The sequence below is a fragment of the Notolepis coatsorum genome, assembly GCF_963971535.1.
Source record: "Notolepis coatsorum genome assembly, chromosome: 11".
Taxonomy (NCBI): Eukaryota; Metazoa; Chordata; class Actinopteri; order Aulopiformes; family Paralepididae; genus Notolepis; species Notolepis coatsorum.
Window position 1 is genome coordinate 101,784,152 of NC_140175.1, and position 13,109 is coordinate 101,797,260.

Here is a 13,109-nt window from a genome sequence, read left to right on the forward strand (position 1 = left end):
AAAGGTTTAACAATTTCCCAATTAGTAATTATATTACAGTCACTAATAATGTAATAATGAACTAATAACTAATAATAATCCAAATAATGTTACCGTTACTGCATTACATTGTTGCCAGAATGCAATGTGTGTTTTTTTGTCCTCCTATAACGTTAGTTTATACATGGTCCTCGGTTAGATGACATGTCAGCGTGTACCGGCAGGTCAGAGCGAGGTCATGTCTGATGATGAGTAAAAAGGGGTGGGATTAAATAAGTGTATGCTTCTTCCCACTCCTTTTCAAATATGTAAATTAAATAAATGTTTTATTTTTATTATATACATTTATTATTTGAACGGCTTAAGGCTATATCTGTACTTGATGTTTGTTTGTTGTTGCATATTTTAAATACATTTGAATCAAATAAAAAATCTAATCGGTGCATCTATCCCACTTGTTTAATTGTTTTCTTAACACTTTGGATGCCAACGACGCTATAAGTCGTTAGTTCATGCCGCCAGTTGAGTGCCGCCAACGACATATAGCGTTTGTTTGTCGTATTTTTATTTATTGGCGATTTGAATTCATATTTCATCAATCGAGCCTCACGCTAGTGTTGCAGAGTCTCTCTGAGCTCAATTGGGAAGATAACGCCCCCTATCGTCTCTCCCTGTGTAACTGCACCCCATTTGTTTAGACTGAACGGGGGGGGGGGGGGGGGCAGTTTCCTCATTTTACTTTTCCGTCAAGCCAACTGAAAAGACCAAGTGATCGCCGGCCCTCAGAAATGTGTGGATTATGTATTTCCAGCACCCAACGTTGAATCAATAAACGCGATCGATATTTGGAATGGCGATCAGGAATTGGAATAATCTTTTTGGATAACATCTGATCTGAGGTAAGGAATCTATTTTACCAGTCTTGGGGTAATCATAGCTTTTTTCACAGATATATATGTGTCCCATATGTGTTTGTGTGTGGCTGTGTGTGCGCGCTGATCAGGAAATGAGAGAATCGATATTTCAGCCCGCTTCTATAGCGTGCATAAGTACACATAATACTATTGATAATCTAGCGTTTATTTGAAAACGATTCATAAATAGGCCAAAGAATGACAACGTTTTTGTATATGCCAGAATATTCCAGTAAATGCCGTTTATCACGAAATCTATATATTTTCCTGAAAAACGAGGGCTTTTCAAAATGCTATAAAACGGAAATGAACCGATTAAAAAACAATCCGTTTCGAGAATGTTGACTGCAAAAAGGTCATTGATAAGCGATGGGCAGATTAGACACATAGCCATCATTTAAGACAGAGATTATGCGTTCACAACGCTATCATTGAAGTGGGTGCTGGCATTTAACGGGGTTTCACCATGTTCACCAGTGGTAATCAAAGTGTTAATGATACTTGTTTGCATCTTGTGTTGCTGCTAGATTCTATGCTGCTAATTGTTTATTGTTTATTTGCACACTGGAGCACTTAGAGTACTATCACTTTGAGTGCTGCTCTTATTTTGACTTGCTTTTATATGGTTTTTAATATCAGAGAGTGCCATCATAATTCCGTTGTGGTGTTGTCTTGCACAGCAGTATAACGACAATAAAAGTTTCTTATTAAATGTAGATATTTAATTTGAATAATAAAACATAATTTCTGAAGTCCTCATCTATTAGTCAAGCAAGTCTGCTTTTGGCAAGAAAACATTTTCAAAATATGAATAATAAATCAAAGAGTTACCACTATTCCAATTAGCTATGTAATTTAATTATTCATCACTACTTTCAACCCGTTATGCCATCGTGGACCACAACACATCGCTGTCCTCGACAGCTGTCATATCTGTCGCTATCCATTGGCTCTCTCAGCCATTGATGTCAAGGCGATTGAATAACAAGAGATGACTTGAGGAACCTCTCAACCATGAGGTGAGGAGTCAGTATAAAAGGTTTGAAGGGTCAAAGTGGGTATCAAACAAGAGTAAAGACTGTCAGGAAGACTGTCAGGTTTTAAACTGTGGATACCAAACAGAAGGTAAAGACGACTTTGAACTGTTTGAACAGTAATCCAGAACTATTTTATTGCACTGTAAAAAACTGTGATTTTATAGTATGTCTGTACTTGTGCTCATTTCATCATTAATGTCTTTTCTATTCTACTAAAACTGAATCAAACCATAAACAAGGTGGCCTGTTGAGATGTTAGATCCTAAGGTGAAAAACTGTGATTTTATATGTCTGCTCATTTTACCATTGCTATTATTTGACTTATTTTTACTTTTATCTCTACGCCCCACTATCCGCTGGGTGCATACATTATTTTATCCCACTTTATGCTTTGCTCTTGCTGCTTGTTTTACACAGATTTTATGTCTTATTTCTTACTGTAACGCACTTTGAGCTGCAATCCCCTGTATTCTCGAAGACACTCTGATGTCACGAGACCGCCGCCATCTTGATATAGGGGGACCATACGGATTTCTACCATCAAATGCATGCGTTGAGGTCCGTTTTTATTACATGTTTTATCACATTCCTGTTCATTTCATAACATTTTCATATGATTTGTTTTGAAAATATTGAGGCCAACATGGCATTTCACTATTTCGAAAGCCTTTCTGGTGATTCTAAGGCGAGATATGAGTCAAAGATCTCCCCCTGATTGACTTGACATAATGTCCATACAAAACACCTGCAGACATGGCCATCTCTCGAATACCCAAATTGAAGCTGCTGTGTTACGTTTTGTACTAATAACAAACACAGAAATCCAAATCTCAAGTTTTATATAATACCAGCCCAGATAGCAAAAAATTAGTGAATCAACGTTGAAATAGGGTTCAGCAGAAATATTGAATCTATGTTGAAGCCTGACATCTAAATTATATAGATCGTTGTCTATGACCCTAACGTTGAATCAACGTTAGGTGTCAACCATAGCTGATACTATATCAATGTTGATTCAACCATCATCTAAATGGTAATATACATGCACATTTTAGTTGATTTTATATTGAATCAATGTTAGACATCAATGTTTATTCAACCATAATCTAAATGGTAATCTACATGCACATTTTAGTTGATTTTATATTGAATCAATGTTAGACATCAATGTTTATTCAACCATAATCTAAATGGTACTCTACTTGTACATTTGTAACTTGTACATCTACTTGTAACTTGTAAAGTTAAGGAATCAATACTGATTAATGTACATTTTACATTAAAATATTGCTGCTGATATGTATACATCATAACATTACATGTTTTTTTCCTGCTGTTAAACACACTATTGTTAAATAAATAATAATACAATTCTTATATGACCATATTTCCAAAAATGTGTGAACAAAAATGACAACATGGCTTTTAAAATGAAAATTTATTTTTTTCTAGGGTATCAGAACTTCCAGTGACTAAAACTTTACAAAAAACAAATAACAGACCTTATAACAGGCTTTCATTAACAATATAGCCACTGCCAGAATAGTGACACACATATTGTGTGTGGTGAGCACACGCATTCATGCACAACGAAGACAAGATTGCAATCATTTTAACTATAAATTTATGAGCTCAAAGTATGAGCTCACTACTGACTGAAATGTCCAACAAAAAGCATCAATTGTCAAATAATATTGATCACATTAACTAGACTAGATGTTTGAGGAAATTAGAAAGGGAACAACAACTTAACCCTTGTGTCTGATCAGATTCGTATTTGTTTGATAACTTTGCAGTGATGAGCCAACATAATATGTGGCATAATCTTTTAAGGCGAGACACTGCAGGTGAATAGTCAAATATACTTTTTTTGTTGATTTTGAGATTTTGTTATATTTTGCTTCCTAAACATGTCTTCTATGAAACTAGTGACAATAAAACATCAATAACACACATTTAGTTGTTTATTTTACATCATTTTGCCTTATTGCATCCATAAATGTGCACATATTTAATGGGGAAGTGCCTCATTTGCATATATAAACATACATTTCAGAAAACTTGCAATATATTTTTTCTTAGTTTATATGTACATAACAAATTGGGAAAGTTTCATAGTGATATCTATTCAAATATGTTTTGCCTATTAGGGGGTACTACACTGTACTACACTGTTTGTAGCCTGTGTGTAGTTCTGTTCAGTTCAATAACATCATTATTATTATTATTATTCAGTTATCAGGCATGTGTTTAGGTTGTCTATTACTAATGGTTTGATTAGGTATTGTGTTTGTAAATATCTGTTTAAAAAAAAAAGTATGGCATTTTACAATACAGAACTTTGAAGGCGTTTTCCCGAAAATGAGTTTTAAGAGTTTTTCCTCATACTCTGAGCCAGAAATCTCCACTTCAGTAGCATTCACATACACCAAACCTTCCAGTTCTATTCATATCTATGTTCTGAAGGTATTTACAGAAGGGTTTGTTGATATCGCATTCATACCCTGATTTATATCACATTTTATTCCTAAAAACATGGCGAAATATGGAATTTTACCATAAAAATGGACTGAATGGAGTATTTTCTGATTTATGGAGTGATAAAAAGAGATATCCAAAATCCCCTCTGTAATAACCTTTGGCTCTAATATGTCAACAAAATGAAACTATAATTTTGAAAATGGCTTTATCCAATGTTCAGATTTCTGTCCTGGAATTATATGCAAATTAGTGCATATTTAAGTAGATCATGCCTCATTTGCATATTTAAACATACAATTTCAGAAAACTTGTAATACAAAAAAGTCTTGTTTTAATATAAGTAATCAACTGGGGAAGTTTCATTGTGATATCTATTAGTTAATTTTTTTACCCTATTCACCTGCAGTGTCTCCCCTTAATTATCTTGTATTTTTTTTTTACTCTTCATAAATTGTTTATTCCACTTCAGCCCGATCATAACCACCACATATTCTTTTTTTTGTCATATTTAACAACTCTTTTCAGAAAAGTGGGAGTATTTCATTACAAAAATAATATAAAAAATGGTTATGATCAGGGCTGAAGTTGAATAAAATATTTATGGAAAAGAAAGTGGGAAATTATTTCAACATAATCTTTTTATGGAGTTTTTCAATTTAGTCCCCTAATAAGAGTATAATACTTTAGTTTTCAGACACAAGGGTTAAATATAAACAATGGCATAGGATTTGAATTTAAACACAGTGGAGCTTAGATGATCTACAGTTGTCCACGACTTATCCTCCAAGGCATCTGCTATATAATAATCTAAATAAACTAAGTGTTATTAGTAGGTTACAGCAGTAAGCATTAGTTTGCTCAGTCAATTATGGCCAATTCGTTTTATATTGTTTAATACAGTTAAATAAATAGATAAATGAAAAGCAATTTTTTTTGGATTCCCCCCCCCCCCCCCCCCACTGTACCGAAAATAATACCGAACCGTGTCTTCAAAACCGAGGTACGTACCGAACCGTGGATTTTGTGTACCGTTACACCCCTAATGTTTCTATAACTCTCTCCCATATAACTCTCTCCCATACCCTTAACACCAACCGCTGAAGTGCCCTTGAGCAAGGCACTAAACCCCCAACTGCTCCAGTGGAGTTGCTCAGTGGCCAACAGTGTCAGACTGTGGTTGTACTGGGGCCTAACAAAATTAATAGTTGGTTTCAGGTTGGTTGTCAGTTTGGCCATGGGTAGGTAGGGAATTTTTTTAATTTTTTTTTTATTTTATTCTTTCCCACGGCGACTATGGATAGGGAATTTCTTTATTTAATTAAAATGTTCACAACAACATGGATGCATGTACTCTGCCAGCATGTTTAATATCCATAATACTAAATGTTTGACTAAGATTTCTATGAAACTTTATTAAAAAAAACGTTTTTTTTTTTTTTTTTTTTATAATTTTTTCTAAAAACTCATAAAATATATTGGGTCGCACCTAAATCGGCAGGGTCGGTCGGCAACCTGAAACCAACTATTAATTTTGTTAGGCCTGGGCAGCTCCCAGGTGTGAATGGAACTCTGTGAATGTGAAGCAGGGCGTAGCTGAAAAAGAGCATCTGTGCTCAGCGAACCTACCCTGGGTAAATAAAGGTTAAAATTAAAAATAAAAAAAATAAACACTGCAAGAACAGGCTGAAGCATAAGTCATTCAAGTAGATGCCGTTCATGGAAGAACAGTGTCCAGGGTAATTCCTTGTACTGTATGAACCAGGGAAACAGTGTGCTGGGGTACCCCAAGTTTGACTCTGGTTCGCTTGACAATTAAGTTTGGGTCACTTCGGTTCCAAGAACAGGCTGAAGCAGCATATTCAAGTAGATGCCGTCCATGGAAGAACAGTGTCCATCAGGGTAATTCCTTGTACTGTATGAACCAGGGAAACAGTGTGTGCTGTGCTGTGCTGGGGTAGCTGTGCTGTGCTGGGGTACCCTAAGTTTGACTCTGGTTCGCTTGACAATTAAGTTTGGGTCACTTCGGTTCCAAGAACAGGCTGAAGCAGCATAAGTCATTCAAGTAGATGCCAGGGTAATTCCTTGTACTGTATGAACCAGGGAAACAGTGTGTGGTGTGCTGTGCTGTGCTGGGGTACCCTAAGTTTGACTCTGGTTCGCTTGACTTAAGTTTGGGTCACTTCGGTTCCTTGAGATGCCTCCCTCCCGGTCTGGCGCATAACGAAGCCACTTCTTGACAGTTTCGCTGTAGTCCTGGTCGGTCAGCTTGGGGTCAAACTGTCGAGCAGCAGCTGATAGACACAAAAATAAAAAAGGGAGGAAGAGAGGTGGGTGAGATGATGTACGATGATAAGAGCACCCGGCCCTCACTTCACACGAGTGCGATTTTTTTTAATCACTCAATTACTCACTCTGTAGGTCTACAGTAACAAGCTACAGTCAGCATCCAGTTAGACTGGACAGGAAAGAGAATTAAGCAATCGCCTAGCCTGACACCATCTAGGCAATACAATGTGTATCCATGCACCTCTAAAGCTCAATTACGTTGTCCATTTCGTATAGGTTGCACTTTCATCACTTTATTCCAACATAACACTTTTTTTTTAAGTTTTTGCAACAGCATAATTATATTCTGAATCACCAGCATCACCAGCATCACCACCTCACTACCTAAACTTAACCTATGAAGTAGTTTGCAGGGGAGGAAGCTCACCAAACATGCAGGCTTGTAGTGTGGTGTGCTTGAATGGCTTCTTGCTTTCTGAACAACGCTTGTCTTTCTTTCCAGCCCAGTTGAACCCACTGGCCAGGGCGTTGGTCATAGCAGTTTTCAACATCAGTCTGATCAGGTTCTCTGAATTGGTGCCTCCTACCAAAGCCAGGCGAGAAATCTAAATCAGAGAGAAGAAAATGAAGGCCCTGCGTTAGAAACAGCATAACTTTATTTTATGAACACAGAGCAACCAACTTGTTTATACACACACTTTATGCATGCACTGATATTCCAGCCCATGCCAGTCATTAGGTTTAACCACATTAACCCTCCTGTCCATATGTAAACGGTATATTTGAACAATTTCAAAACGTTTCATAAATAGCAGATATACAAGCTCTAACACGTTTTGAACTAGAAAGTGCTAAACACATTTTTCCCCTGAACAAGACCACACTGAAACGATCTACACTTGATAAATGAATGCAGTTCAATAAATTACCATCTTTTGATGGACTGATTGCTCCATCAGTAATGATTCTGCCTCATTGAAGTCTTGTTCACTGGCGATTGGCAGCTGGAAGGGGAGCATAGTGGTTGTGGTGGCCACGCCGTGTCCCCTGGTCCCACCAGATATGTTGCCCTCAGCCAACTCGGTCTTGATGAACTGCACATCTCTCGATAGATCCTTCACCACGACAAGTAATTCAGCCAGCATTTAATTATTCTTCTGGATGGTAAGGTCTTCAGAAGAAGAGTTAAAATCATTAAGTGAGAAATAAAAATAAGCAGCAAATCACACGAGGAATTACACCATGTCCAATAGACTTGCCTTTCAGAAGCTGCCCATCATCGCCGGCCATCTGTCTACGCTGTGAAACACCAGATTGCCCTGAGCTGTGTCCTGACATCGCTGTAGAAACAAAATCATAGTTATATATTTCACTAGTTTGACTGCATTGGATCAAACTGGTGGTAGTTCCCTCTAAAATGGCATACCATTTTGTGCATGTTGTGAGAGACCAGGGGGACTGTAGTATTGCCCCGAGCTGCATCCCGACATCCCTGTAGAAACAAATCATTATATTTAAAAATACAAAATCTGACTTGTCAGTCAAATTAACATACATGTCATAATCACTAACACCGGTTCCTGACAGGCAGCAAGCGAGCGAAAGGAGACGAAATCGCACACGACACTGTCCTGATATGACGCAGCGCGTGTCCGAGTGTGTGTTACCTGGATTCTCGACCAATAAAAAGTGTTTAGGGGCGGGACTCGGCCGCGTAATCGCTCAACTAGAGACACAGCGAGCGAATATTTGAGGGGTGAACGACATCGCTGCTCAGTTCACTGTCGCTCGCGGCAGGTCAGGATAGTCTGATTGAAACGAATACATTTTAATCACTTTTTCTCGCTCGCTCGCGTCGCTCTATGTCAGGAAGGGGTGTAAGGAGTTGTATCCCCGTCTCTCAAAACACTGTTACTGAAAGAGTACAGTATCATACCACTACTTGCACTTTGTCGATCTTGCAGCTGCTGGACATGTGAGGCCTGCTGCTGCTGGTGATACTGAACAATATCAAATCCTGGCATCTCGGCTGAAACACAGTAGGAAATACACAAAGTTATTAGCAAATGACGCTATTGTAATCCCCCATGTGAGAAAATGTTTGATTTCCATTCAGCTGATTTCACGTGCACTGCCAAATACTACTTTAATAAAAATATCAAAGACAATGTGAGACAATACAGATATTTTAAACATGCCAGAATATTATGTTATGAGATTGCTTGATAACTCACCATTATGTTGAGTTAGCGATTGCCGGTAGTTGCTAGTAACCAGATCTACAAAGGGGAAATGTAAAATAAGTTGCGACTCAAACATGGTGGAAATTGTGCTCAATATAAAAGCATTATGTACAACTACACATTTGTATTGTGACATTGCTTGCAAGTTGTGAAGGCTTTGAATTTGTGTAGTGGGCTGGCATGCACATTGTAAACATGTATTCTGTTGCATGCATGATGCCAGCGACCTGCCAGCCATCTCCTCACAAGAACACAGATATGGGTTCACTTACTGTTATTTGGATCAGGAGTCTGCAACGAATCTAAATAGCTGTAGATCATGCCACCATCCAAAGAATCTAAAAAAGGTAAGCCAGGGTGAGAATTGAAGATGCTACAAATCATGTTTAAACAGTCATCTAGTTGGCATTTTAACATGCATAGCAACATACCATTCATTGTAGGGTCTTGGCCAACAACTGGAGGGTTGACGGATCTTAGCGCCTTACGAGACCGGCTCGATTTTGGAGTCTGTCCTACAACATATTTTAGTTGGCATTGGTTATTCACAATGTATATATTTTGGGCCAACTATAGAATAACTGCAAGAAATGCAGAAGTCCAATCAAATTAAAATGCTCAATTTGTCGGTACATGGTCAGACTAATTTGTTTAACTGTTTATTATTATTATTATTATTAACTGTAGCCATTTCCAAAGTGCCTATATAAAATAAATGCATTGCATCAATACCTGGGAAACCCACATCAGGTGCTTTGGCAAAACGTTTTCTTTTGGCGTCGCCACTCGAGTCAGAGTCCGAGTGCACATACTGCTGATTTGGCCTAAAAAAAAGTATATATATACACACATATAAATAAATGTAGTTATGATACTACGTTTATTAGTCAAGGCTAAAGTCTGAATACATAGGCCCTCAGGCCACTGTGTGTTATCCTTTTAGCACTACTTGCAACTACAACAGCAGTGCCATTATTTACAACACCCTAGGGAGAGTTGTCCCTTTAACAAAGTGAACACTGTACCTGGATCTTCTTTTTTGGCAGAGATCTCCTTCGTCCTCAGATTCAATTTCAGAGGTTGGACACATAGTTGAGGTGTACTTGGTCTCTCGTTTTTTGGCCTCATCATGGGTCTCTGGAAAGAGCAGAGAGAAAATGACAATTAACATATCTGCAGTCCAGTGTTTAACGAAAAAATATATGTACCTCTTATCATATGTGCATCGTCACAATTTGCGTCCTCACTTTTTGTGTATGTGTTGCACGAAATACTCACCACACGTAGTAAGCTCACGTACATCCTTATAGGTGATCCATTTATCATCTGGTTGCAGTCCATCTCGAAGGGCTTTTGTGAGCTTTATGTGTTTAGGTAGCTCCCTAGAACTACTGCTGTCCCACCATTTGGGAACTGTACAACTGACCACAGCACCACCTCACCATTCATCTTCAAAGGGCTGAAATGAGAATTTACGGTACTCATAATGATCTCTCCTTACAAGCCATTCCCATACCGTCCTAAACTAATATAATCCAGCCTTATTTCTGTCTGTAGTCGTCGGTGTAGGTTATCCAGTGTACATATCCACACGGTCCTCGTCTAGGGCTCCTCGGGTGAAAGCGCCAGGGTAAGCAGCCCAGCCTGGATAAGCACACTAGCTGGTACGAGGAAACGTTGGTAATGCTGGTCACTGTAGAACGGTAGCCGCACGATACACTATACATAATAGACTAATAATAATAGAATAGGTCGAACTCAACGATACAGCTTTAAACTCTGACACTTCAGCTATCAATTTGCACGCGGTCTCAAGGCTCTATTTTGGGGCAAAACGGGCACACTTCACAGCACGTTGTATCGTGGTGAAGGCTTCAACTTATTGGGGTAACTAACTGCTGTATCCACCTGAAACGTATTTATACGTAAGGTGAATAATCTATAGTACCAGCCTTATTTCTGTCTGTAGTCGTCGGTGTAGGTTATCCAGTGTACATATCCACACGGTCCTCGTCTAGGGCTCCTCGGGTGAAAGCGCCTGGGTAAGCAGCCCAGCCTGGATAAGCACACTAGCTGGTACGAGGAAACGTTGGTAATGCTGGTCACTGTAGAACGGTAGCCGCACGATACACTATACATAATAGACTAATAATAATAGAATATCAATCAATCAATCAAATTTATTTATAAAGCACATTTCACATGACGCGTGTCAACCAAAGTGCTGTACAGAGGGTAAATACACAAGATACATATAGACAACAATCACACTCCGTTTTATGGGAGGGCACACAGGCAAACACATAGAAAAACAGGGCATGAGTCAGTGAACGGGAAAGGCTAGTAGGTAGAAGTGGGTTTTGAGCCTCGATTTGAAGGCATCTATCGAGGGGGCGAGCCTAATGGAGGTGGGGATGCTGTTCCACAGTTCAGGGGCTGCGATAGCAAAGGCACGGCCCCCCCTGAGCTTGAGGTTAGACCTCCGGACTGTCAGGAGCCTCTGATCGGCTGACCTGAGGGACCTGGTGTTGGAATAGGGGGATAGGAGGTCTGAGATGTAGGAGGGTGTGTGACCATTAAGGGCTTTAAAAACAAATAGGAGAACCTTAAAATCTATCCTGTAGCGTACTGGGAGCCAATGAAGGGAGGCAAGGACAGGGGTGATGTGGTCTCTCTTGCGGGTTCCGGTCAACAGTCTGGCAGCAGCGTTTTGTACCAGTTGTAAGCGGGACAGGGAAGACTGGTTAATGCCTATATAGAGGGAGTTGCAGTAGTCTAATCTAGATGAAATGAAGGCGTGGATGACTCTCTGAAGGTCTGCAGGGGAGAGAAGGGCTTTGAGTTTGGCAATGGTGCGTAGTTGGAAAAAACATGCCTTTACCACTGAGTTTACTTGTCTGTCAAATTTAAATTGTGGATCAAAAATGACCCCTAGGTTCTTGACATACGGCTTGACCAGGGAGGACAGGTTGCCAAGGCTGTTGGTAAGGGTGGTGACAGCGTCTGGGGGACCGAAGAGGATTATTTCGGATTTGTTTTGATTTAGTTGTAGAGAGTTTTGTGCCATCCAACATTTAACATCATCCAGGCAGGATATGAGACTGTTAAGTAGAGACTGGTTGTTGGGTTTCAGGGAAACATAAAGCTGTGTGTCGTCAGCATAACAGTGAAAAGAGATGTTGTGCTTCTGAATGATTGGACCAAGGGGTAGCATGTAAAGGGAGAACAGGATCGGGCCAAGGATGGACCCTTGTGGGACCCCACAGGAGAGGGAGGTTGAGGGGGAGGAGCAGTTGGCGATGTTGACAGCAAAGCTTCTATTTGTGAGATAGGAGGAAAACCATGCTAACGCAGTGTCACTGACACCAACCCCATGTTGGAGACGATCTAATAAAATGGTGTGATCAACAGTGTCGAAGGCTGCACTGAGGTCAAGCAGCATTAAAATAGAGCAGTCACGGTTGTCAGCGGCGAGGAGTAGGTCATTTGACACTTTAAGGAGGGCTGATTCTGTGCTATGGCCAGTCCTGAACCCTGACTGAAATGTCTCCAGGATGCTGTTCTGGTGCAGGTAGGGAGACAATTGGCACAGAACAACCTTTTCAAGTATTTTTGACAGAAAAGGAAGCTTGGAAATGGGCCTGTAATTACTGTGCAGGGTGGGGTCAAGGTTTGGTTTTTTCAATAGGGGCTGGACTACTGCATGTTTAAAGCAGGATGGAACAGTACCAGTTGCCAGGGAGCTGTTAATAATGGAGAGGATGCTGGGACCGGTTGTGTGAAAAACCTGTTTCAGGAGAGCAGTGGGAACAGTGTCAAGGGGGCAGGTTGCAGGTTTCATAGAGGAAACTATCTCTGTGAGGGTGAGTAGACTGATGGGCTGAAAGCAGGTCAGTGTAGATGAGCAGACCAGAGGGACAGCTACATTACGTGTGGGGGGTGAAATGTTCGAACTCAACGATACAGCTTTAAACTCTGACACTTCAGCTATCAATTTGCACGCGGTCTCAAGGCTCTATTTTGGGGCAAAACGGGCACACTTCACAGCACGTTGTATCGTGGTGAAGGCTTCAACTTATTGGGGTAACTAACTGCTGTATCCACCTGAAACGTATTTATACGTAAGGTGAATAATCTATAGTACCAGCCTTATTTCTGTCTAGTCGTCG